Source organism: Dasypus novemcinctus, chromosome X (assembly GCF_030445035.2).
Source record: "Dasypus novemcinctus isolate mDasNov1 chromosome X, mDasNov1.1.hap2, whole genome shotgun sequence".
In the NCBI taxonomy this organism is placed as follows: Eukaryota; Metazoa; Chordata; class Mammalia; order Cingulata; family Dasypodidae; genus Dasypus; species Dasypus novemcinctus.
Genome location: NC_080704.1, coordinates 103,836,802 through 103,858,759, shown reverse-complemented (window position 1 = coordinate 103,858,759; position 21,958 = coordinate 103,836,802).

Below are 21,958 nucleotides of genomic sequence, written 5' to 3'. Positions count from 1 at the left end.
AAGCTATCATTTCAATATCTGCACATTATCTGCAGCAAATATAATATGAACATGTAAAAATATCACTGTTGGGGAAGGGACAACATGTTTGATGTTTGATATGTGGGAGTATCATATATCGTGTATGTGAATTACTGTCACCTAAAACTTATGTCAAGAGAAACTTAATAATCAGGAAAAAAAAAGAAAGGAGGTAGACACTGAGGAAAAAATGGAAGAAATTGCCTTGTCACTGTACATACAGGGCAACACCGGTAGCAGTGATGAAAGGCAAAGTGTCAAAAACAAAGCTTTTTCATTTTTTCATTTCTTTGATACACCAATTAATTTTTCCTTTGTTTAATTTTTTAAAATTTTCTATGTGTTCTATATCTAACCTTTAAATCCATTACTATATTCCATTTTTCTATTAAGGGAACCTGGCAATATATTGGACTTCCTTTTTGAAGAAGTTTTGGACTACAGAGAGGTTCAACTATGGTGGAGGAGGAGCACTTGTGTGGTGTGTCATTGATGGGGAGGGCACATGGTTGGGAGTGAGTTCTCCAGGGCATGTATACAAGGTACATAGAAAGGTTTCAATATTTTCATAGTGGTTAGAGTTGGAAACAACAGATGAGAGAGTGCTGAGTTCCTGACCAGGGGAACGCTGTCACATTCCCAGATGCAACAATAACAATCCCACTGGTGCAATGGCAAAGACCATTAAAGATGGATGGTCCAACGATGAGCCCTTGATACTGATGGCACCGATTATGAGCCTGTGTGCCTGAAATATGAACAAGGACTATAGCTTTGGGGTGCCTAATAGTTACTTCCTGAGAGCCTCCATGTTGCTCAAATGTGGCCACTCTCTAAGCCAAACTCAGCATGCAGATGCTTTGCCTTCCCCTAGTGTGGGACATGACTACTGAGGATAAGTCTCCCTGGCACCAAAGGATTACTACCAAGCACCAGCTGATGATGTAACTACAAAAAGACCTTAAACAAAGAGGTCAACTCCACCTGCAGACTATCTCAGCCTAACTGTAATATCAGGTGTTAAAAACTGCTTTTTGACTTTGGATAAAAAGGGGAAAATGGAAAGGATGAGTTTATATGGCTAATAGTCTACAAAAAAGTGTCAGGAGGTCATCAGAGGGTGATTTTTGGACTCAGATATGACATTTCTACAATTGCCTCTTCTGTTACTTTTACCAGACCTGTGGTCAGCATTTGGGTTGGTGTATACTTAAGAGACCTGAATCTCTGAACCGTCTATGTGACAGTCAGGCCTTGAGCCTCAGCACACTTGCAGCTTCTACCCTCTGGTTTCTTGGCCTTCCCCTGGCCAGCTGACAGGGAGGTGAAGGGGGTCAACCACCACACCAGGGAGCCAAGAGTGCCTACAGCTGCAAGCAGGAGAATTGCATCATCATCCATGTGGAATCTAAACCCCCTCTTGATTTTGAGGGTACTGGACATAGCCATCCCAGGTCTACAAGATGGAGGAATAGAGTATGGATTAAATTGGACTTATTGGTGTTCTGCTGGTGAACTATTATGGTTAGTAAGGGAAGAAATTCTAGTAGTGATGTGGAGAGGGTGGCCATTTTGGCTGCTTATGGTCAGGAGAAGGAAGAAGAGATATGGTTTTGTGGGCATTTTCAGGATTTGGATCTGTCCTAGGTGTTGCTGCATGGATGTATTCTTGGACGTTGTGTGTCCTGTCATGGCCAACCTGGTGGACTGGGGGGGAGTGTTGACTACAATGTGGACCACTTTCCATGTGCTTCAGTGGGTCTCCAGAATGTATTCACAGAGTGCAGTGGATGTGCCATAATGATGGAGGAGGTTGTTGATGTGGGAGTGGTGGTGTGAGTAGGGTGGGGGATATATTGGGACCTCATATTTTTGCATGTAACATTTAAAAGTAAATAAAGAAGAAAAGCTCTGTCACTTAAAAACAAAACAAAACATAAAGTGATATATCGGCAGTTGACTTGTGACCGCCTTTGTGGTACAGTGGTCCTGGACACTGCTTCATGACTCCCACAAGAGTGAGAGAAAGAGAGATGAAGAAGCTGAAATAACTGGCTGTAATTTATTAGACCTCATTAGGCCTCCTGGCTACCAGGAATGTCTCCCTCCCTCACCCCCAAGATATTAAGTGAGGGTAAAATTTCCAGCAAACTTTATTTGAGAGAAGAGTGGGCATCTTCCTCCCTGCCAGCTCCTTTGGATATATAATGAATAGGAAAGTGCTCTGAGTCATCAAGTATGGTACTGAACAGATAGAAAAGCCAGGAGAAAATCATGGCTCACAAGCCCTGTGACTGAAAATGACACATATCCCCCACCCTGAGGGCAGGTACCCTAGGTAGATCATCTTGCTCCATTTTCTGAACTGGGAGGAAGAGGGATTTGGGAAGGTGGAGAGTGGTTTATTTGTGATGAGCTTAGCCAACTGGGACCCACTTGAATATCAGAACGAACCCTGACTCAAAAGGAAGACATGAGGGCAATCTTCTCAGGCAGGCTGTCATGCCCAGCCACCTAAATAAAGAGAGTAATTACATCAGAGAGGAGGCAGAAACAGGTGAAAGATCAGTAGAACTCAGGTCTACGGGTAAGAATCCAATCTACCCAAGGGAAAAGAGACAGATAGTCTGCAGAAAGGCTAATCAACCCAAAGAGACAGATTAGATCATTGGAAAATTTCCTGCCTAGCATGTATGAGGTCCCCGATTTGATTCCTCATTCTTCTTAGAAAAGTAAGCCACCAGTTTAACAACCATCCAACTGAAACTTTATGATAGGTAAAATATAGCCATTCTCTTTGTATTAGTTTTTATTGAATCTCCTATTTTATTTTTTTAAAATGTCTTTTTTACTTTCCTTATTTTACTCACTAAAGCCCAGTTCAAAACCAGCAGAGAGCAGGCTGCCTGAAGATTGATTGAGGAATACCAGAAGTCTGAAAAGTTCCTTAGGGTCTAAGATGAAAGGCTGTTTTTAGTTACTTGTTTTTGTTTTTCAATCTTTTTTCTTTCCTCTTTCTCTTTTTAAATGAGTTGCTGGTGTTTTGTTTCTTATTTTCTGTGCTTCCTCTTCCTTGTTTCTCTGTTTCATATTTTTTCTTATTTTCTTTTGTTTACTATTTTCTCTACCTATGCTATTTCTTGTCTCATTAATCTTTATAACTTCTGTGTTCCATTGTTTTTCTCTCATTCCACTTTTTTTTGTTCGGTCATCAATTTTTCTTCTTTTTATTTATATCTCTCTCTTTTATCTGTTTTCATTCTTTTTTACTTTTATTCTTTCTTTTCCTTTTTCTTCCCCCTTCTGATTATTATGAGCTTGTATTTCATTCTATACATTTTCTCTATTCTTTCTCTTATTTCATTATTTCAGTTCAACTTTTCCAATCTTAATTCTCTGTGCTTCTTATTCATGTTAAGTTTTCAATTTCTGACATCTTGTACTGTTCCTCTCCTACGTTTTACTATTATTATTTTTTTTTCTTGTTCTATGTCATTCATTTTCTGATACTAATTTTTTCTTTTCTTTTTTTTAAAGATTTATTTTTATTTATTTAATTCCCCTCCCCTCCCCCGGTTGTCTGTTTTCTGTGTCTTTTTTTGCTGCGTCTTGTTTCTTTGTCCGCTTCTGTTGTCGTCAGCAGCACGGGAAGTGTGGGCGGCGCCATTCCTCCACAGGCTGCTCCTTCCTTCGTGCTGGGCGCTCTCCTTATGGGTGCACTCCTTGCGCGTGGGGCTCCCCTACGCGGGGGACACCACTGTGTGGCAGGGCACTCCTTGCACGCATCAGCAGAACATAGACAACAACAAGTGAATAGAATAAGAGAAACTAAGTGTCAAAGGGAAACCTTACCAAACATACCCACACACACACAAAAAAAAACACAAAATAAAACAATAGAATAGAGAAGTTAATCAACTGAAAAAATCCATCAAGACAAATAGATGCCTAGACACCAACAAAATACTAAAAGCCATACTAGGAAATGGGAAAACATGTCCCAGTAAAATGAACAAACTAATAAACAGAAGAAGATGCAGAACATGGAACAACTAGTCAAGAATATACTGAAGAAATTATAAAAATACCTAAATAGGTAAAGGATATGATGGTGATGAATGACAAAATCCAAGAAATCAAAAATACTCTGGAAACACATAACAGAAGATCTGAACAGGCAAAGGAAAGAATAAGCAATTTGGAAGACATTACATCTGAAATCAAACGGATGTCAGAACACATAGAAAAAGATAGAAAAAAATGAATGACAATGTGAAACAAACACACACATTATAGGCATTGCAGAGGGAGGAAAAAGGGAAAAGTGGAAAAAAGGAGGGTTGGAGAAAACAATGGCTGAAAACTTCCCAACCCCACTGTGGGAGATGGATATATATGTCCAGGAAACACAGCACACCCCAAACAGTATAAATACCAACAGGCCACTGCAGGATATATGCCTGTCAAATTTTCTAATGATCAAGGCAGAATACTAAAAGCAGCAAGAGAGAAGAGAACCATCACATACAAGGCAAGCTTGATAAGATTAAGTACTGATGGTGTCTCATCTAAAACAATGGAGGCAGGAAGGCAGCAGTATGCAATAGTTAAGGTGCTAAAAGAAACAACTTCCAGCCAAGAATTCTCCATCCAGCAAAACAGACATAAAAAAGTGAGAGAGAGTTCAAATTATTCACAGATAAACAAAATTAAGAGAGTATGTCAATAGGAAACCTGCACTTCAAGAAATACTAAAGGTTGTTCTGCATGGTGAAAAGAAAAAAAACAGGAGAGAGAGAGTTGGAAGAGTGTAAGAACAACTAACATGATAAAAAGAAAAATAAAAACAACAAATTATGGATATTGTAAGTAATTCATTGACAGTAATATAGAAGGTTGTTGGATTAAATTCACCAGTTAAAAGACACAGATTGGCAGAATGATAAGAAAATATGACCCATCTATACACTGTCTAGAAGAAACCCACCTTACCCCCATGGATTCAAGGGGGTTAAAGGTGAATGGTTAGGAAACAATTTTACAAGCAAATGACAACAAATAAGGTGGGAGTTGCTATAGTGATATAGATTAAACTGACCTTAAATGTAAATCTATTGTAAGAGACAAAAAAAGGCACTATATATTAATAAAATAGGTACTCTTTCAAGAAGAAAGAACAAACAAAAAGAGTTATACACCTAACCAGGGCAACTCAAAATACATGAGTCAAACACTGAAAAAAATTAAGTGAGAAACAGAAGCTTCTACAATTATAGTAGGGCACCTTAATACACCTTTATCACCATTAGACAGAACATCTCGCCAAGGAATCAATAAAGAAACAAAGACTTGGAATAATACATTAGAAGATCTGGTCCTAATAGACATATTCAGAAAAATTACACCCAAATACAGTGGAATACACATTCTTCTCAAGTGCACATGGAACATTCTCTAAGAGAGATCACAAGCTAAGACACAGAACAACTCTCAGTGAATTCATAAAGTTTGAAATTATGCAAAGTAATTTATTTGACCACAGTGGAAGGGAGGTGAAAATCACCAAGGGGGAGAGAACCAGATTAGGGACAAAGATATGGAAGTTAAAAATCATGCTCTTAGACAAAAAGTGGGTCAAAAAGGAAATCTCAAAATAAATCAGTAATAAGAAGGCAACAAAATGACATCAGTTTAAGTGTGCACTAGCTATCTCTTTTGCAAAAAGCAGCTGAGCCATAGCCAGATCCGTACCAAGTGGGTTGTTTGGAAACTTGCAGAATGGAAGGCTTCAGGGTGTCAATTTGGAGAGGACTGGACAAAGAGAAAAAATGTTCAAGGTAAGGCCCTGAGTTTCTTGCCCCTGAGACTGGAGTTTGTGGGATGGTGCAGTTCCACACGAAAGACAAAACCTCACAGTGAACCCAGACTTCTGCCATGAGTGTTCTTTAAGAAAAGAAAGTCTGGTGAAGGGTACAGAGGGGTTTCTGTTTTGTGGATTTGGTTGCCTATATACCCTTGGAGCTTTGAGGGGTATACCCGCTAGCTTGAGGTGGCACCAGGGAAAGGGGAGAGGAGAATCTGATGAGGCAGCCTTATTTACCTCGTCACGCGGTGTTAGAGAAACTTGGTCTGGGGGAGGGCAGAGTCAAGCAATTGACTAGTCTCATGATGAAAACTATAAAAATTTCAACTCTTTAAGGAAGAGAGGCACTAGGAGTCATTTTATAAGCTTCCAAGAGCCTATTTAGCATCCCATGGAAGGAGGAGGCTGGCTGGAAGAGGGTTGAGAGTCATTTTACTGCAGTGAGTTCAGTCACCAGGGTCACATTTGAATTTCAAAAGGGAACTTAACCTGATTGGGAAAAGTGAGGGTGTGTCACCTCACAAAGGCTGTTGTGCCCTGCCGCCCTGGGAGAGAAAACAATAAGAATGGAAAGGGGACAGGAACAGACTCCTAACCAACAGAAACTAATCCAATTTCAAAGAGCCAAACCTGTGTTAGGGAATGAGAATGGATAGTTTTCTGAAAAGTAAACTGAACAAGGAGAAAATTTAGACCAGTGAAGGAGATTCCACTTTGAATATACAAGGTCCTAAGATTGATTCCTGGCACCTATTAGAGTAGTGATCCACTGAGAAACCAAACACCCAGCTGAAACTTTAGGACATGAAAAATAAACATTAATTTTGCATTAGCTATATGTGGGGCTATTGATTTTCCTTAAAAAATATTACTTTAAAAATTTAACTTAGTTATTTTGCTAAAGACCAATTCAAAACCTGCAGAGGGAAGGATGCAGGGTGGTTAATTGGTGAGTACCAGCAGCAGCCTGAGGCTCCACTGGGGTCTAAGAGAGAAGGCTGTTCTTCATTTGTTTTTGTTCAACTGCTTCTTAGTGCATTTGGTTGTTTTGTTTTTTGTTTTCCTTTCCTCTTTCTTCCCCCCTTTTTAAAATTAGGTTCTGACAGCTTATTTCTTGTTTGCTGTGCTTCATCATCCTCAGTTTCCTCTTTTCTGCATGTACTGATTTTGCTATCAGTGCTATCTCTTTTCCTTCCTACATCTTTCTATGTTCCACTTTCTGTTGTTGTTCTTACATTCCACCTCTCTTTGTTGAGCCACCAATTAATTATTCTGGCTTTATATTTCTCATACTTTTTTCTATCTTTTATTAACTCTTTATGTTATTCTCCTTTCTTTTCCCTTCCCCTTTCTACTGATCACGTTGGCCTTTGTATTCATAATATATTCTTCTCCATAATGATTTTCTCATTTCATTGTAAGTATACCACTTTTTTATTCCTATAATGCTACACAGCTTACATGAATTTAATATCCATACTCCTAGGTCTTGTATGGTTCTTCTGCTAACATTTATTATCAATAATTCCATTAAACATTTATCTTACCTCTTTGCTTTCCCTAGCCCTAAACATTTCCCTTCAAGGGAACTGAGACAACAAGGAAGTAGCATAGCAAGAACAATGTTTTACAGAGAAAACTTAACACATGCAAAAAAAAGAGCACCTAATAAAGAACTGAGACTAGACAGAGAAGCTAATCAACTGAACAAACCCATCAAGACAAAACAATGACCAGAGAACAACCAAAATTTACAAACCATTCCAATGATCGGGAACATATGGCCAAATCCAATGAACAAACTAAAACCCAGGAAAAGGAGCAGAATAGTGAACATCTAATCAAAGGTCTCCAAACCAATGTCATGGATGGACTCAATGAAATGAAGGAAGAGATTAAAGATATTAAGAAAATAGTTATGGCAGGATATATAATGTTGAGCATCTGTCCCTGCAATATCATTTAGGACAACTTCAAGTCCCAAAAATGCCCCAACATCACTTCTCTTTTCCTTTTCCCTGCCCTCAGTAACTACCATTACCACTGTCTCCACATCAATGATAATGTTTCTTCAATTGCTAGAGTCACAATAGTTCTATAGTAGAATACCAGTAAGTCCAAAATAATCCATATTTTATTCCTCCATCCTGTGGAACCTAAGATGGTGATGTTCATTCCACATCTAAATTGAGAGGGGACTTAGATTCCACATAGTTGATAGATGAGATTCTCCTGCTTGCAGTTGTAGGCACTCTTGGTTCCCTGTTGTATTGGTTGACCATCTTCATCTCCCTGTTAGCTGATCTGGATATGTCCAATGAACTGGAGAGTAGGAGTTGCAACATTGCTGAGGTTCAGGTTCCAGGTGGCACATGAACAGTTCAGAGATTCAAGTCTCCTGGGTATATACCAACTCCAGTGCCAACCATAGCTTCAGTAAAAGTGATAGAAGAGGCATGTGTAGAAAGGTCACATATGAGTCCAACTCCATCACTCTCAGAAACACAAATTCAAAAGTGGGGCCCACTGACAAGGCACTGAATTCCAGAGTGATCTGCCATGACAGTAGAACTTGTCTGTCTCTATAACCCTAAGGAACACCAGCACTTGGGACTGTATCTACTTTGGCTGTCTCTTGGTTACTGCTGAGACTAGCATAAGCGTGACCCTCTGATGACGTCCTGACTCTATTTTAAAGACTCTTAGCCATATAAATTCATTTGTCTTTACCTTTATTCCCCTTTTATTCAAGGTCTTTTTCTTTTTGCTTCACTGCCTAGTGATTGGTAGTAATCCCTCAGTTCCAGTGAGGCTTATCCCTAGTAGTCATGTCCCATGTTTGGGGAAATGTAGGGAAATTGGTGTGAGAAGATGGTTGTGAGCTGATGCTTACATGTGTGAAATCTCTGATAAAGTGGAGGTAAGTATTTGTATAGGGAAGGGATAAGATGGGGGCATAGGGTAGTATTGGGTGGGTCTTTGTAGGTTTGCTGGGGGCTAGGTTTGGGATGTTGGGTCAGATGGCACAGGGAATTGGGGGGAGAGTTGGGGGGAACAGATACACAGGGGAGATTTTCAGATATGTGTTTGAAGCTATAATGTCGAGAAAACTCTTTAGAAAATAAAATAAGGAATTGTTACCTGCTTAAGGTACATAATGGGGTCATCTGGCACAGTGGCATGTTTCTAGGGAGTGTGTGAGTACTCATCTTGTCATAGTGTGTTATATCATTGGGTGGGGACCCGTACAATGAGTGGGAAGTTCTTCCCTCATCCTTGGGAGGCCTGATGTTCTCAAACATAGGGAATTGTCTCTAGAAATAATTGCTGGCTCCTACTGGGGGAGGACAATCTAGGGTGTCAAGCTCTCATTATTGTTGTGTATCTGTGAATCTGGTCTTTCAAGCAGTGAAGCTTGGTTGTTACTCTGGGCCTTGGAGGGAGGGAAAGAGAGGAATAAATTAGATGGAATAAGGGTAAATGGTGGGTAATGGAAATGGTCCACAAGGTCGTGCAATGATGGATATAGGATATGTTAAATTTTACCAAAAACATAAAAAAAATTGTAGGCTAAAATGTTAACCATAAATCTAAACCATAGTGCAACTGAAAATGTAGAAAAATGTACAATCTAAAATATAAATCATAATGTAAACCGAAATGGAATATTGTTTGGTAGCTTTGTTTCAATATGTGTACATCAGCTGCAGCAAATATAACATAAACATGTAAAAATATTATTGATGGGTAAGAGGGAAACAGCTTTGATGTTGGATATATGGGAGTCCCCTATATTATATAGATGACTTTACTGTGATCTAATACTTTTTGAAGACAAAATTAAAAATTTAAGAAAAGGATATAGACACTGACTTAGGAATGAAAAAATTTCCTTGCCACAGTATATACAGGGCAACACCTATTACAGTGATGAAAGGCAAAACTTTAAAATAAAAATTTTCTAATATTTTTCATTTTTAATACCCCAATTTATTTTTTACTTTATTTTAGTTTTTCTAAATTAGTATGTAATCTATGTCTAATCTTCACAGTGATCATTACTCTTTTATTTTCCTAATACTTGAAATTGGCAATATATTAGGTCTAATTTTTAAAGAAGTTTTGGACCACAGAGGGGTGTACTATGGCAGGGGAGGAACACTGGTGTGGGATGTTAGTCATGGGGGACACGTGTTTGGGAGGGGGTTTTTCCAGGGTATATATATATAGGATATAAAAATGTTTGGATATTTGTTGGATATTTTCATAGCAGTTAGAGTTACAAAGGACAACTGAGCGATTGCTGAGTTCCTAGCCAGGGGAGCTCTGTCACATTCCGCAATGGAAGAGCAATGATCTCCCATGTGCAAGGGCAAAGGCCAGTGAAAAAGGATGGTCCAATAATGGGCCCTTAATACTGATGATTGTGCTTATGAGCCTATGTGACTGAAATTAGAACAAGATCTAGAGCTGAAGGTTGCAGGAAATTGCATCCATCTTCCATGTGGAATCTAAGCCCCCTCCTGATATAGATGTGGAGTGGACACAACCTTTCTAAGGTCCACAGGATGGAGGAATAGAGTATGGATTAGAGTGGACTTACTGATATTCTATTCATGAACTATTGCGATTAGTAATTGAAGAAAATGTGGCATTCTTGTGGAGAAAGTGACCATGATGGCTGCTGGGGGTAGGGAGTGGGAGGAAGAGATGTGATGTGGGGGCATTTTGGGGACATGGAGTTGTCCTGGGTGGTGCTGTGGAGACAGTTACTGCACATTGTATGTCCTCCCATGGCCCACTGGGTGGACTGTGGGAGAGTGTGGGCTATGATGTGGACCATTGACCATGAGGTACAGCGGTGCTCAGAGATGTATTCACAAAATGCAATGAATGTCTCATGATGATGGATCAGGTTGTTGTTATTGGGGAGGAGTGGGGTGAGGGGGGTAGGGGTTATACAGGAATCTCATATTTTTTGAACGTAACATTAAAAAAATAAAGACAAAAAAAAAAGAGTTACCTCCTGAGAGCCCCCATGTTGCTTAAATGTGACCACTCTCTAAGCTTAACTCAGCATCTAAATGCATTGAGAGATTTTCGATAGACAATTCAATCTCTTTCCCTGTGATTGTTCTGTTAAGTTCTTTTATTTTTTCTTGATTCTTGTTTTTCAATTCAATTTGACTATGTTTTTATTGGTGTTTAGACTACTCACATTTAAAGTGATTTTTATAGAGTTAATAGCCACTATAATTATATGTTTTCTATTCATTACATTTATTTTCTGTTTCTTTTTCCTCTTTTTTCTGCATTGTGCAGTTTTAATTGGATTTTTATGTGAATTTATTTTTATCTCCTTCTTAGCATACCAGTTACATTTCTTTTAAAAAATAGTGTCAGCCCTAGCATTTGCAATATCCATCTTTATCTAATTGAGGTCTTAATTCATGTAATAATATACTACTTTAAATGTATTGCAAGTACTTTATAGCATAATATCCCCAATTCCAGGCTACGTCCCTTATTCCTTTGCTTTTACTCATTTTACCTTATCATATTCTATAATCACCCAAGCCATTATTACTATTATTATTTTAAACAGTTTGTTTTAGCTCAACTAAGAATAAAAACAATAAAATATTTTATTCAACCTTCATTTATTCTTTCTCTGATGCTTTTCTTTTGTTTGTGTATATCCAAGTTTCTGACCTGTATCATTTTCTTTAGCCCTGAGGAATTATTTTTAACATTTAATGCAGGGCAGATCTACTGGTGAAGGATTCACTCAGTTTTTATTTGTCTGTGAAAATATTTATTCAGCCTTAATTTTTGGAAGTTAATTTCACTGAATATATAATTCTACATTAGTTGGTGTGTCTTTTCTTTTAACATTTTAATTTTCTCTCTTACTGCTTTCATATTTTCTAATGAATAGTCTACTGTAAATCTTCTCCTTTTTCCTTAATTGGTAGAGTGCTTTCCTTCTTTGATTTCCTTCGGTATATTCACTTTGTCATTGGTTTTCTGCAGTTTGAATATTACAAGCATTTTTTAAAATTTATTTACACTGCTTGATATTCTCTAAGCTTCCTTTATCTGTCATTTGGTGATTTTCAATAATTTTGGAAAATGATTAGCCACTATTATTTGAAAAATTTCTTCTGCTCTGTTCTCTCTTCATTCAATTTCTGGTGTTCCTATTATGCATAATAACTTCACCAGAGTTCATAGACATTCTGTTCTGTTTCACTCATCTGCTCTTGCTTGTTGTCTACTTTTCCATTAAAACCTTTAACTTATTAGTGACAGTTATCGTAAAATACTTTTTTGATATTGTCCACATTTGTATGATATCTGAGTCTTTATCTAATTATTACTTTGTATCTTAAGACTGTTTTTGCTTATATTTTGTCATACCTTGTGATTTTTTTGCTTAATGCCAGCCATCATTTATTGGATAATATGAACTGCAGTAAATAGGCTTTAGTTTGAGGATTTATGTTTATCTGACTAGGAGTTTGCTTTTATTCAATTTTCCTGTGCTTATAGGTGTCAAATACTTCAAATTCCTCTTATGTACTTGATTTCTTCTTGATTTATTTTCCTCTACTTTCTTAAATGTTACATTCAAAATTATAAGGAGACCCCAAAAACCCCCCAACCCCATCACACGACTAATCCCACATCAGCAACCTCTTTCATCATCATGGCATATTCATTGCATTTGGTGAATACAATTTGGAGCACTACTGGCCATATGGATAATGATTTACATTGCAGTTTACACTTTCCCCCAGTCTACCCAGTAGGCCATGGGAGGACATACAATGTCCAGCATCTGTCCCTGCAGTACCACTCATGACAACTCCAAGTCCTGAAAATGCCTGCACATCATATCTCTTCTTCCCTCTCCCTAACCTCAGCAGCTACCATGGCCACTTTCTCCACATCAATGCTACAATTTCTTCCATTACTAATCACAATAGTTCCATAGTAGAATATCCATAAGTCCAGTCTAATCCATACTCTCTTCTTCCATCTTGTGGACCCTGGGATGGATATGTCCACTCCACCTCTATATCAAGAGGAAGTTTAGATTCCACATGGATGATGGATGCAATTCTCCTGCATGCAGTTGTAGGCACTCTTGGTTCCCTGGTGTGGTAGTTGACATTCTTCACCTCCCTGTTAGCTTTCCAGGGTAAGTCCAATGAACCAGAAGGAAGAAGTTGCAAATCTACTGAGGCTCAGAGCCTGGCTGTCACATGGACAGTCCAAAGATTAAGGTCTGGCATTATTGTATTACCTAAACAGGAAAAGTCAAGAAATATTTGTCAAAATCACAGCCTATGGACAGAAGCTCACCAAAAGTTATATTTAATCATAAAATTATAGAACAATTTCACTTCTCCACATCTTACCCCCATAGCAGCTGGGCTGTACCTTAATAAGATTGGATTATATTTAGAAGAGCTGTAAAATGCAAACTCCTTGAGTGAAAGTAATTAAGGTACCCCATCTTTAAGAGAGATAAAAAAACATGTATGTCTCCACCATCCTTGACCTCCACACCAAGGAACCAAGACTGCCTACAACTGTAAGCAGGAGAATCACATCCATCAACCATGTGGAATCTAAACTCCCTCTCAATTTAGATGTGGAGTAAACATCACCATCCTAGGGTCCACAGGATGGAGGAATAAAATATGGTCTAGAGAGGACTTACTGGATTCTACTACAGAACTATTTTGAGTGTAGCAATTGAAGAAATTGTTTCATTAATGGGGAGACAGTAGTCATGGTAGTTGCTGAGGGCGGGGAGAGAGAAGAAGAGATGTGATATGGGTGCATATTTGGAGCTTGGAGATGTCATAATTGATATTGCAGGGACAGATACTGGACATTATAGATCCTGCCATAATACACTGAATGTCCTGGGGGAAAGCGTAAACTACAATGCAAGCTATAATCCATGTGGTGCAGCAGTGCTCAAAAATGTATTCACCATTTTTAATGAATGTGCCACAATGATGAAAGAGGTTGTTTATGTGGGATTAGTGGAGTGGGGTTTGGGGTATATGGAAACCTCTTATTTTTTAAGGTAACATTTTTGTGATCTATGTATCTTTAAATAAATGGCAATTAAGTTTAAAAAAAAAATTTAAAGGCACATCTAAGTCCAACTCCATCACGCTCAAGGGCAAAAATTCCACAGTGGGGCCTGCCTGCAAGGCACTGAACTCCAGAAACATCTGCCATGACCATAGGACCTGGGTGTCTCCATAGTGCTCAGGAGCACCACTACCTGAGTTTGTATGTACTTCTCCTGTCTCTGAGATCCTGCTGAGATATGCATAAGTATGACCCCTCTGATGACTTTCCAACTCATTTTGAAGTCTCTTAGCCATAGAAACTCATTTGTCTTTACCATTTCCTCCCTTTTATTCAAGATCTTTTACTAGTTGCATCACTATCCAGTGCTTGGTAGTAATCCCTTGTCACTGGGGGGGCTCATCCTCAAGATTCATGTCCCTCACTGGGAGAAGGTATTGCATTTATGTGCTGAATTTGGCTTAGAGAGTGGCCACATTTGAGCAATATGGAAGTTCTCAGGAAGTGTCTCTTACACACCTTGCAGTTCTAGGCCAAGTTGAAATTTCAAGCATGCAGACTTATAAGCATAGTCATCAGTATCAAGGGGCCTAATATATGATTTTCCTTCTTCACTGGTCTTTGCCCTTACACTTAGTGGCTTGTTGCTCTTCCATTGGGGAATGTGACAGAGTTCCCCAGGATGGGAACTCAGCACCCCACCAGTTGTTGTATGAAACCCTATCCACTACATCAATACTCAATGAGCATCCGCTCATATCTATATACAGTATAAGCATGCCCTGGTGAACTCCCTCCCACCCATGCATACCCCGTCAATGTCACCCACACCATTGCTCCCCCCCTGCCATAGTAGAACTCCTCTGTTCTACAAAACTTCTTTAAAAATGAAGCCATGTTCATTTGGTCTGAGACCATTATAGGTACTGGAATTAGAAGTGAGCTTTGAAAAAGATATATTGTTGGAACTTTATACGTTTATTCCATTTTTGTTTTTCTATGTGAGTTTCAAATTGCAGTAGTTGCAAATGCTCAGCGCCTACAGAAAGAAGATATTTCTGCTACATCAATAAGTTAATTGCATCAATAATGAGGCTTAAAAGTGAAACTAAGTACAGTAATTTAGTAAATTGAAACATCCGTACATTTACGGCTTCATTTATAATTTGGACAATTGAAACTTCAAAATAAGAAGACTAAGTGAGTAGGGACATTGCAGAGAGGAAAGAACAAATACAAATAATGTCATGAAGCAATATATGTGTAGATAAGACTCAATTATATTATATTGGGTTTCAAAAGAGTGAACAATGCAAAATTATCAAAGACCTTTATTCAAGAGGCTTAAAACATTGTTACTTTAAGATAAAAAATAATTCCCATGCTCTTTCAATTTTTTGTAAGTTGGTAAGTTGTATAGAGCATATTTAAAAGTACGTTTTTACAAAGGCTAGTAGCTTATACATCTTTTGTACACTTTTGAAGGAGGAAATTGATATAATACATTTTAGCTTTGAAATTATTGCATTTAAAGGGAGTATAGAGGGAATTCTGAGTGGTGTATTTGTCAGATTAAAATAATTTTCATGATGTACCTAAGGATATTATCAAGGAAGTGACAAGAAAACCAGCAAAAACGGGAAAATATTTGGAAACCATATGTCTAAGAAGCATTTAATATTGAGACTATGCAATGAATTTCTACTACTCTTTTTTTTTTTTTTTAATTTTTTTATTTTTTATTGACTTTGTAATAATATTACATTAAAAATATATATGTGAGGTCCCATTCAACCCCACCCCCCCCACCCCCCCTCTCCGCCCCCCCAACAACACTCGTTCCCATCATCATGACACATCCATTGGATTTGGTAAGTACATCTTTGGGCACCTCTGCACCTCATATACATTGGTTCACATCATGGCCCATACTCTCCTCTATTCCATCATTGAATTTCTACTACTCTTGAATAAAAGATGAACAACTCAATTGAGAGATGGGCAAGGACTTAAAAATACATTTCTCCACGGAAGGTATACCAGTGGCCAATATGCACATGAAAAGATGTTCAACATCATTAATTCCTAGGGAAATACAAATAAAACCCATAATTAGGTACCACTGCACATCCACTAGAATGAAAGTTTGAATAATAGAGAATAGAATCAAGGATGCAGATAATAAAAACCATTGTTCAGTGTTGGTGGGAATGTGAAATGGTTTAGTTGCTGGGGAAAACACTTTAGTTGTTCTTTAAAAAGTTAAGAGCTACCTTATGAACTGGCAATCTTTTTCTAATTATATTCCCAAAATAATTGATGTCAGGGTTTCAGACAGATATTTGCACACTGATGTTCACAGAAGCAGTATTCACAATAGCTAAAAGGTGAAAATGAACGAAATGTTCTTCAAAGGTGAATGGATAAACAAAATGTGGTATATACATAAGATGAAATATTGCTCAGCATTGAAAGAGAATGAATGTCTGATACATGTCACCACATGAAAAAACCTTGAAGACATAAGGCTGAATGGAATAAAACAGACCTGAAGGGACAGATGTTGTATAGTTCCATTTATATGTAATAGCTAGTATATGCAAATACATATAGACAGAAAGAAAAGTACAAGTTGCCAGGGATGGGTGGTAGGGGTAATGGTCATTTAATACACAAAGGGTACAGCATTTATGTTTGTGCTGATGGGAAATTCGTGTATTGTTTTGAGGGTAGCACAACATTGTGAATTTCATTAATTCCACAGGATGTTATGCTTTGGTGGGGTTGTATATCTTCATATACAACTTTATGTTGTGTATCTGTTTCCACCATTATAAAAAAGAACAACTAAAGGGACAAAAACTTAATGTAATACATTATCCTGGACTAGATATAACATGGGAGGAAAAAAGACATGAAAGAACATTCTAAGGATATATGAAAAAAATAGCATATAGACTGAATTCTGTATATAAATGTTTAAGCTATTGAATTTGATAATTGTGCTTAAGTTGGTTACATAATTGAATGTTATTGTTCTTAGGAAATTACAGGTAAGTAGTCAGCATTCAAGTAGCATGATATATACATTTTAATCTCAACTGTTTAAGAATTGATAGAGTTATGTGATAATTAGATGATAGAATGGTAAAATGTTTTAATTGAATCTGGATATCTGGGGGACACATGGAGTTGTCTGTGTGGATTTTGCAACATTTGCACTTGTACAGTAAGTTATAAAGTATTTCAAAATTAAAATTTAAGAAAAAAATGTCATTTCAATGGGGCAAATGTCACACTGCCTTCTTGAATACCAGACTTTTTATCTTAACCAAATACAATCTTCAGAATTGTAGGTAATTTTTCCCATAAAAGTCATCCAGATAAAGGGATTTACAAATAATTTTATATTTTCTTAGAATCAAATTAATAATAAGAAATGTATAACTGATAAAGGGAGAAATGACCCTATTTGACCAGATGAAAATGTCCACCAATATATTAAATCAATTATCATTGGTGCCTGTAAAATTTACCATTAAAACTATTTGAATAATTATAGTCAGTTAACAGTTAATTACCATAACAAATTACTTTTATTTTTTATGCCATCATACTAAATATAATGAACGTTTTAAATACTCATCTTATTTCATCTATCGATTTATCACTCTTTATTTGAAATGTTTAATTCCTCTTAAAATATTTTATTCCCGTGTTTTTCCCTTTATCCCTTTGGCCACTTCTAAATCTCCTTTCTTAGTTCCCCTTTATTTACCAAATCCTAAAATACTGGATTTCCTTGGAAATCTATCTTAATACCTTCCATTTCCTTACCAAATATTCAATTCCATCTGATCAAATATATATGCCAAATATATATATACATCACAAATATATATGCCAAAATATACCTCTCCATTTCATTCTAATTTTTTCATTCAATAGCTTTATTTTTCTTTTATTCTCACCCTTGGTGACTGTCTCAGTTACCTATTCTTGTGCAGAAAATTACCCCCAAATCTCAGTGGCTTAAAACATAACTGATTATTTATCATTAAATTTTTAGTTTACTGCATGGTTCTTGGGCTATTCTCATTTGATTTTACTTGTGCATTTACAAGTAAATGGCATCTGTTTTTATCATAATGTACCAGATGGCATCACACCTATGTCTTGTGGATGGGGTTAGCCATTGCTTGTGCCAGTTCAGTATTCCTCTGGGTGGTCTCATCCTCCCATAGGCTGGACAAATTCTTTACATGGTGAGCTCAGGAGAATATTCTAAGTGAGCAAGAGCAAAAATTGTAAGATGTCAATCCAATCACCATCACATTATGCATTTCAACAACTTTAAATATAATCTATATGATAAAGATGATCAAAATTATATTCCTAATCTTGAAGTATTCTTTAGTTTTATCTTTCTTAAGATACATAGATCAAACAAAATATTACCTTAAAAAATATGAGGCTCCCATTTACCCCACTCCCCACAACCCTCACTCCTCCCAAACCGACAACTTCTTACAATGGTGTGGTACATTCATTGAATTTGATGACTATATTTTGGAGCATTGCTACATTAAACTCTGTCCCAGTCCATTCAGGGGGTTATGGAAGGATATGTAATGTCCTGCATCTGTCACTCCAATATCATTGAGGACAACTCCAAGTCCCCGAAATGCCCCAATATCACATTTCTTTTCCCTGTCCCTACCTTCAGCAAATCCTGTGGCCACTGTCTCCACATCAGAGACATAATTTCTTCCATTGCTAGAGTCACAATAATTCTATAGTAGAAGAGCAGTAAGTCCACTCTAATCCATAATTTATTCTCCATCCTGAGGATCCTGAGATGGTGTAATCCACTCCACCTCTAAATCAAGTGGGGGCTTAGATTTCACATGGCTGATGGATGGAATTCTCCTTCTTGCAGCTGTAGGCTCTATCCATTCCCTGACTTGGTGTTTGACCATCTTCACCTCCCTGTTAGCTGACATGGGTAAGTCCAAAGAACCAGAGAGTAAGTGTTGAAACTCTGCTGATGCTCAGGGTTCAGCTGGCACAAAGACAATCCAGAGATTTGAGTCTCCTGAGCATACATCAACCCCTGTGCCAAATACAGATTCAAAAAATTGACAGAAGTGGCCAATGTAGAGAGGTCACATCTGAGTCCAACTCCATCACATGCAAATTCCTAAGGAGCACAAATTCCAAAGTAGGGCCCACTGGCAAGGCAATGAACTCCATAGTCATCTGTCATGACCATAGGACCCAGGGTTGTATCTACTTTGGCTGTCTCTGGCATCCCGCTGAGATGAGCATAAATATGACCCCTTTGATGGCCTTCTAACTCATTCTGAAGTCTCTTATCTATATAAACTCATTTGTCTTTACCATTTCCCCCTTTTATTTCAGGTCTTTTTCTAGTTGCATCCCCAACTGGTGCTTGGTATTAATCCTTTGGGACCAGGGAGGCTTATCCCCAGGAGCCATGCCCCTCAGTGGGGGGAAGATAGTGCATTTACATGCTGAGTTTGGCTTAGAGAGTGGACACATTGGGGGGAGGTTTGTGGTTAAAACTATAATGTTGAGAAAACTCTAAAGAAAATATTATAAGGAAGGGTTATTGGTGTATGGTGTTTGGCTGGGTGCATCTGGCACAGGGTGCAACTGGGACAGGCTCTAAGGAGTGTGTGAGTGCTCATCATGTCATAGTGTGTTATATCACTGAGTGGAAAGGTGTTATGCCCCCATCCTGGAGAGGTCTGGTATTCTCAAACAGAGGCGTGGGTGTCTCTCAAGAGCATGGGTCTCTTCCAATGGGGGAGGTCAGACTAATGTGTCAAGTTGTCACCATTGTTTCAAGTATCTATGAATCTTGTCCTTCAGGCAGTCAAGCTTGGTTGTCACTGTGGGCACTGAGGGTGGGGAAGAGAGGGATGAATATTTGGAAGAGGTGGGAACTTAAGTGGGAATGGAAGTGTTCTGCAAGATTTTGAAGTATTTTTGATCTCCAGTCTTGATTTTCTTCTCCCTACTCAGCATCTATACTTGGATATGCAATAAATATCATGAACTCAAAATGATTAAAACGTTTGCATTTTACTAACCTATACCTCATTCAATATTCCTTATATTCACTAGATTATCCATTTAAATAAATATTTTTGAACATTTCTTTTGCCAGACATCATTTTAAGAATGATATATGACAGTAAAAATAGTCAACATTCATGATTTATCATGTGTGCATTCTAGTGGTAGGGGAAGTAAAGAAGAAAAAAAATCTTAGATCATAAATACTGTGAGAAAAATAAAGGGACATGAAGGAACAGACTGTATTGGAAATTGCTATTTCAGATAAGGAGGTGAGGGAAGACTTCTCTGATTAAGTGATATATGAAAGAGACCTAAATGAAATGAAAGATTAGGTCAAGTGTATAAATGAAAAATAGCATAATAGACACCTTCTAACTGTCCATGTGCCAAACTTCAAAATCACCTTCAATGCCTTGTGTTTCCTTATCATTCACTAAGATGGGACCTAATTCAGTTGAACTTAACTTCAAACTTCAAAATATATATTAGTCTACTTCTTTCCTTTTTAATTGTTACCACTTTGTTTCAAGTTATCATGTTCAGCCTGAATTATAACAATAGTTTGATTTCTAGCTACCAATTATTTTCACTTTGCATATAGAATAATTTTTATAACTATAAATCAAATCATAAGACTTTCTTCTTAAAATTTGACTTCGCATTGTACTTCGAATAAAATGCAAATCCTTAACTTTTACCACAAGGGCATCAGGATCTGCTTATTTGTCACCACTTTAAATCCATTCTATTTTATTTCTTTTGTTGTTTCTAAACTTTGATTCTGTTCATCAAACAGCCTCAGAGTCTCAGAGCATGGAATTGGCTTAGAAACACAACAATCTACCTATGCTGCATATAATGGCAAATTTATGCCTCAGATCTCAGCTTAAATGCCACTTCCTTTATGCAATTCCTGGATTAGCAAATTGCACTTTACTTTAATTTTGAGATTAAATATTTTCTTAGTTTGCCAATGTAAAAAATAATACTGCTGAAAATTCGTCTTAAACAGCAGAAATTGATTGTCTCTTGGATCTGGAGGTTAGAAGTCCAAAATAAAGGTGCCAACAGGCCATGTTTCCTCTGAAGTCTGCAAGATTATGGTAGTTGCTTAATTTAAATCTATGACAATTCAATCTGTTTCCCTGTCACATGGCCATCATTCTCTGTATCTGTCTCTATCCATCTCCCTTTGTGCAAATTTCATCTCATCTTAATGAGTAACATTGTCAATGTTCTTACTTACAAATAATTTCAAACTCACAGGACCCATGGCTAGGTCTTGAAAATGTCTTATTGGTGGAAATGATTTAATCCATACAATAAATTTGATCATATTTTGTTGAAATTACCATTCTAAATTTCCGAACTTTCTATTGTCTCTATCCTAAACAAAAGTAGGCAATATATTTGTTATGCTCATCATAACACTGATTTTTAAATATTGTTTATATATTCATTTTTTGTTTGCATTTATATATTCTCCAACAAGACAAGTTCTTTAATACCTATATCAGTTTGTCTCTATGCAAATCACCCGTAAGAGTTCCTAGCACATAGTAGGCATTCAGTAAAAAGTGTTTCAAATTTATTTAAATTTTAAATACACATGGAAATAGTCAACATATTATACATGTACACTTAATAAATGATTACTAACTGAATACATGTGTGGAACCAAAAATATGACGGAGCTATTAGTCAAGAAACCTCACTTGTATTGCCTTCCAGACATTTTCTGTACCATAAGTATAACCACTATCCTGATATTTAACATTATTAAGATTTGTCTGTTTGTAATTTATATAATTGGAAAATAAAGAAGGTATTCTTTTATTTCTGGATACTCTCACT